This window comes from Phyllobates terribilis, unplaced genomic scaffold, assembly GCF_046119375.1.
Source record: "Phyllobates terribilis strain yellow unplaced genomic scaffold, ASM4611937v1 Scaffold_13__5_contigs__length_258822181, whole genome shotgun sequence".
NCBI classification, from domain to species: domain Eukaryota; kingdom Metazoa; phylum Chordata; class Amphibia; order Anura; family Dendrobatidae; genus Phyllobates; species Phyllobates terribilis.
Window position 1 is genome coordinate 182,553,109 of NW_027362773.1, and position 6,561 is coordinate 182,559,669.

Sequence of the window (6,561 nt, forward strand, 5' to 3'; positions counted from 1 at the left end):
CAAGCTTTTAGTCTCCCAAGGATGACACAGGGGTAGAAATGTCCTTGCGAATCCATGATTTGATCATCTTTATGAACGTGAGTCTGTCTACATTCTCAGTGGACAGCCGCATGCGCTTATCTGTCAGCACACCACCAGCAGCGCTGAACACACGTTCAGAGAGAACGCTGGCTGCATGGCATGACAAGATCTCCAAGGCGTGAGTGGCGAGCTCCAGCGATTTTTCAAGATTGGAATACCAAAATGAGCAAGTGTCCAGTGACACAGTCATGGCTTCGATGTTCACTTGGAGATTCTCCTGTACCATCCTCTCTAGGCATTGACTATGTGTCAGACTTCTTGTCTCCTGTGGCCTTGCAAAGGATGGTCTAAAAAAGTGGTGAAACGATTCCACAAAATTGCTGTTACCAGCAGATACTGTGTTACTGTTACTGTTTGAGTGATGAAGACTCGACAGTCCCACCGTTGGCAAGTTAGAACTGTGAGATTCACTACGTGCACCACTGGTGTTTTGTGGAAAAGCACATGTAAGATTCTGCAACAGATACTCCTGCATTCGTCAATACCTTTTTATGGCAGGAATTATTTCGGCAAATATACTTTTGTACCGGGGATCTAAGAGTGTGGCAACCCAGTAGTCGGGATTACTTCGAATTCTGACAATCCCGGGGTCATGTTGCAGGTAGTGCAGCAAGAAGGCACTCATGTGTCTTGCGCATCCAGAAGGACCAAGTCCTTGTTGTGTTGGTAGCGAGGTAAGAATCATGCTTCCTTCCTCTGCCCTCTCCCTCCAACCTCGCACAACAGAAATGTGATCAAGGTCTCCCTCATCTGATGAGTCTTCCATGCCCATTGCCAGTTCGTCCTCCACTTCTTCCTCGGATCCTGCACCTTCCTCAACAGTTTGGCTGCTACCATGAGCCCTGGTTAATCCCTCTCCCCCACCCTCCCATGCCTGCCGCCTTGGTGCTGCCAACCATCTGGACCTTGGAGATGTTATCCCTTCCGCATACGACTCCTCCTCTACTTCCTCCACCTCCTCTTGTCCCACCACCTGACTCCGAATTCTGTTTAACATGTGCTCTAGCATGTAAATCACCGTAATAGTCATGCTGATAATGGCATCGTCAGCACTAAACATCTTCGTCGCCATTTCAAGACTGTGCAGAAGGGTGCATAGGTCCCTGATCTGAGACCACTCCTCCAGCGTGATTTGCCCCACCTCTGGATCTCGTTGGCCCAGGCTATACGTCAGAACTTATTGCACCAGGGCTTGTCGGTGCTGCCACAGTCGCTGCAACATGTGCAGAGTTGAATTCCACCGTGTCGGGACATCGCATTTCAGCCGGTGAACTGGCAGGCCCAACGACTTCTGTAGAGATGTAAGTCGTTGAACTGCGGGATGCGAACGGCGGAAGTGAGCACACAGCGACTGTGCACTCTGCAGAAGGCCATCTAGTCCGGGATAGTGGGCTAAAAATTGCTGGACAACCAGGTTCAACACGTGAGCCATACAAGGCACGTGTGTGACATTGCCCCGGCGAAGTGCCGCACCCAGGTTTGCAGCATTGTCGCACATGGCCTTCCCTGGTTGCAGGTCCAGTGGAGACAACCTTTCATGAAACTGGGTCTCCAGAGCTGACCAAAACTCCTCAGCTGTGTGACTCACATTTCCCAGACATTTCAAAGTAAACACTGATGCGTTGAGCCCTGCTGCCAGCATAGTAAGGAAGTGTGCAGGATTCCTTCTGCGCAGTTAGAAAGCAGGTGGCATTACCAGACAGGCTTTCGGTGCAGGTGGAGGACCGAGAGGAGGTTGAGGAGGCAGAAGCAGTGGAGGAAGTTCGAGATAAAGAGGATTAACACACAACTCGTGGGGACGGTAAGACTTGGACAGCAGCCCCTTGTCCTGCTGTCACCATAGTTACCCAGTGCCCAGTCAGCGACATGTAACGCCCCTGTCCATGCCTTCTCGTCCAAGTGTCTGTGGTGAAGTGCACCCTGTCACACACAGAGTTTCTCAAAGAAGCGGTGATGTTGTGTGCGACATGCTAGTGGAGCGCAGGCACACCTTTCTTTGAGAAGTAGTGCCGACTGGGCATCTGGTACTGGGGCACTGTGACGGACATAAGGTCTTGAAAATCCTCTGTGTCCTCCAGGTGGAAAGGCAGCATTTCTGTAGCCAACAGCTTGCAGATGGTGAAATTCAACCTCTTAGCTTTCTCATGGCTAGGAGGAAATGGTCTTTTACTTTTCCACATCTGAGGGACCGAGGGCTGGCTGTTGTGCTTAGACGGTGTTGAGTAGGGTGTCCCCGGCAACTGCCGGTCTGTGAGGAAGATGCAGGCGGACATGTTAGGTTGCCTTGATCCAAAGGTGGTGCTCTCGATGTCGGAGAGCGCTCAACACTAGCAGGTGTTTCCACTTCCCAATGAACTGACGACCTGCCAATCACACTGGCTGTTGCGGGTAAAGAGGTGGCAGGTCTGCGTCCAAAAACATGTGTGACTGCTGTCCCCCCAGTCACAGAGGATGAAGAGGCTGCGGATGCACAAGATGGGGCAGACGGTGGTTGGCCCAGCCGGCTAGGCCGCATTGTAGCACAGTGAGCTTCCCACTGCAACTTATGCTTCATATCCATGTGACGGTACATGCATGAAGTACTCAAACTATGTATTTTTTGGCCTCTACTTAGGTTTTGCTGACAAATATTACAGATAACACGAGTTGGGTCATCCTTAGCGATCTGAATAAATGCCCAGGCTAAGCAAGGCTTAGAGCCCATGTGACCTGAAGAGCCACTACGACTTGTGGTCAGAGGCAGAGTTGTGGTTGAGGATGCAGTTGTTGACGTGCTTCCAGTACTCCGCCTCTGTTCAGGAAGGCGCAACCTAACCTCGTCATCAATAGCATCTGTGATGCCCCGCTGCGCTTGGTATCACAGATCCTACAAGAGTGCATTGATGGAATCCTCCACAAGAGGCCCCAATAAACATTCACACATCTCCACCTTCCACCTCAGACCAGCAGAGGGAGCCCGTTAGGGATATAAATAGGGAAGGTGGAGCTAGGCAGTTCAGTTCCTCTGAAGAGTTCCTGCAGTAGAGAAGCCTAAGAGAGGTCAGTCTGCAGTGGAGCTCAGTCTAGTCTAGAGAACGCAGTTAATAGTTCAGCAGTGGAGCACGAGGCTCCTGCTTGCTAGATTCAGGGAGCCCAGATAGAGCTTAAGGTGTGCCGGTGCCGTAAGATCAGTGAAGCGCGGCAAGCTGCCGTTAGTGTGTATAGCCTAGTGAGGGCCCGAGTAGGCCGAAGGCGAGTGGCGAGTTAGTACATAAGGGGCAGAGGAGCTTAACCAGCTCACCCCGAAGCATTTACCGGACACAGGATCCGAGCTTACCGGTATCTCTATGACCCAGTAAGGCATAACCGGAATCCCTGGAGAACTACAAGTCCCAGGATCGCTAAGGTGCTGATATGTAACAGAGCCAGGAGACGCTTAGGCCCCGCATACTGGGAGCGTGAACTCCAAGAGAAGGCCCTACCACAAGGTCAGCCAGCGCAGGACAGAGACAAAGTTTGGCCTAGCTCCAGGCAGGTCAGAAACTTACTACGCAGAGGCAAGAAACAGGAGGCATTACACCCACTCATTGGGGAGGATCCTGATATGCACCCTTCACCCTACAGTGCTCCGGGATGTGCCTGAATTTCCACCAGTAAAAGGTACTGAAGTGACTACCGTGTCCGTTCCCGTTCTTGCTCTGGCCCAGCTGGGTCTCGCCTGTCCTGCATTCCCCCTGCATACGCTGCCCTGAGACCTAGCTCCACCTGTGGGGAGCTATACCATCGAGCTGCCTTATCACCGGCCTCAGTGGACTGCTGCAGCGCTGGTGCTTGTCACCAGATACCACAGGTGGCGTCATGAACTCTTATAAAATTAACAATTATCCACCCTTTTAAAGAGAGACCCCAGGGTACGGGCCAGGGAGCCGACCACCGCGACATCCCCAAGGCCAGGCAAATGCCCGGGTACCGAGTCATCCCCATCCCCAGGGCTAGTCACATCCTCCTCCACCTCCTCTGCTGACCTCATCGACTGTCTGACTGTGGGTTGACAGTAAGTGGGATCTCCAACCTCGTCATCATCACCCTGTGTGTTATCACACCCGTCGCCCTCAGAGCCAACCTCTTCCTGCCCTGACCGAAAAGTCAAGTTGTCGCTCCAATCAGGTATTTGAGTCTCATCATTGTCTTCATCATTGTCTCCACCAACAGGAGTTACAGTTTGGGAACAAGGGTCTACATTATGCTCAGAACCTTCTTCATCTGGTCCTGGATCCAACTTATAAAGATTCTGGGCATCGGATCAGATCATTTCCTCATCTGGATTAACAGAAGCTCTGGAGCAGACCTCCGTTTCCCAGGCTATAGTATGAGTAAACAGCTGGGCAGACTCAGCCATCTGTGTTACCCCATATTCAGACGGGCAGCTGGAGACTTGGGAGCTGTGAGGAAGCAAGTGTGATTGGGGTGGCACCTCTGAGGACTGGAGTATTTGTGATGTTGAAATTGAGGTGATGGAGAGCCCACTTGAAGGAGCACTTGATATCCATTGAAGCACCTGCTGTTTTTGTGCCTCATCTAGAATTTGTAGCGATGGGCGTGTCCGTAAGAATGGGATCGTATCACATTGTCCATGAAAAGAAGTCGACATCTTAGTTTGGCTGGAAGATAGTCTTTCTTCTGCAGATGTTACTCCCCCCCCCCACCGTGGGGGGCCTCGACCCACCGGCGGACAGGCACCAGTATTGGGATAGGGGGGCTGGCCGTCAGGGTCCACCGCGGCTCTGGCACAAACCCGGCGACACAGAGGTGGCACAGGCAGGAACGGACTGGCCGTGTCGGCTTCTCACTTTTTGGATTTTAGAAGGTCATGACATGTCTATATCTGTATCTCCCCCTCCTTTTACTCCTCCACCTCTTTTCTTTTCGCATGACTATATGTACTTGTCACTTTTCCATGTGTTAGTTGTGTCTTCTGAGCAGTTTGTCAGCTTTTGGACACCTTTGAAGGTATTTTCTATGTGTTTCTATGTGTTTTTGTTTGCCTGCCATTGGTTTTAACGGTGTTCGAAGGTGTTCGACGAACAGTTCGACGGACAGTTCGGCGAACACACGGGTGTTCGACGAACCGAACCGAACTCGAACACTACGGGGGTGGCTCAACACTAATGCTTAGTCGTTTTTTGGCAAATTTCTGAGTTTTTGAAAATGTCACTTTTTTGTGAAAATTTCCCCTAAATGAGGTTATACTATGTTAGAGGGCATCCCAGGAGGGCTCCAAATGTGTGGGTAACATATATATCCCACAAGCGGAAAATTGAAAAAAAGTTGAAAAATTTTTTTTTGTGGACTTAGAAAATTTTCACACATGTGTCAGGCTTCCAGAAATGGGAGCATGTCAGTAAGCGCATCCAATTTCAGTTATGGAGCGATTCATCCAATGAATCCTTCATACTTACTCGTTTTTGCAAAATTTCTGACTTTTTTGAAAATTTCACTATTTTGTGAAAATCTCCGCTCAATGAGGTTATACTATGTTAGAGGGCATCCCAGAAGGGCTCCAAATGTGTGGGTAAAATATATATCCCACAGGGGGAAAATTGAAAAAAAGTTGAAAAAATTTTTTTTGTGGACTTAGAAAATTTTCACACATGTGTCAGACTTCCAGAGAGGGGAGCATGTTAGTAAGCGTATCCGATTTCAGTTCCAGAGCGATTCATCCGATGAGTCCTTCATACTTAGTCGTTTTTTGGAAAATTTCGGACTTTTTGAAAATTTCACTTTTTTGTGAAAATCTCCGCTAAATGAGGTTATTAGTGTTGAGCGAGCACTAAAATGCTCGGGTGCTCGAAGCTCGGGCCGAGCTCATTGTGAAACTCGGGTGCGCGACCCGAGCAACGAGCCCAATGTTAGTCTATGTTAGACCCCGGCAGTCTGTAGAAAGCCTAAAAAGTGCCCAAAACGATAGTGACAGTGCTCAACAGACATGGGGGCAGCATGGGGATCGCCCCTGGAAGCATTTCTGACCCCCAAGTCACTGCTGTCAACAACGTGGTCAGAGGTATTAAGCCACTTTTACAGGCTCAAAATAAAACGTTCAAAAACGAAAGTGAAAGTGCTTTCCTGTGAAATATGTTAACCCCTTAACGACCATGGGTCTTTCTGTTTTTGTGTTTTCCTTTTTTGCTCCCCTTCTTCCCAGAGCCAGAAGTTTTTTAATTTTCGTTCAATATGGCCATGTGAGGGCTTATTTTTTGCGGGACGAGTTGTACTTTTAAACACCATCACTGGTTTTACCATATCGTGTGCTGGAAAATGGGAAAAAAATTCCAAGTGCAGTGAAACTGCAAATAAAATGCATTTCCACAGTTGTTTTTGGGTCCTTTTTTTACCACGTTCACAGATTGCTAAAACTGACCTGCCATCATTATTTTCCAGGTCGTTATGAGTTCATAGACACCAAACATGTATAGGTTCTTTTTTATTTAAGTGGTGAAAAAA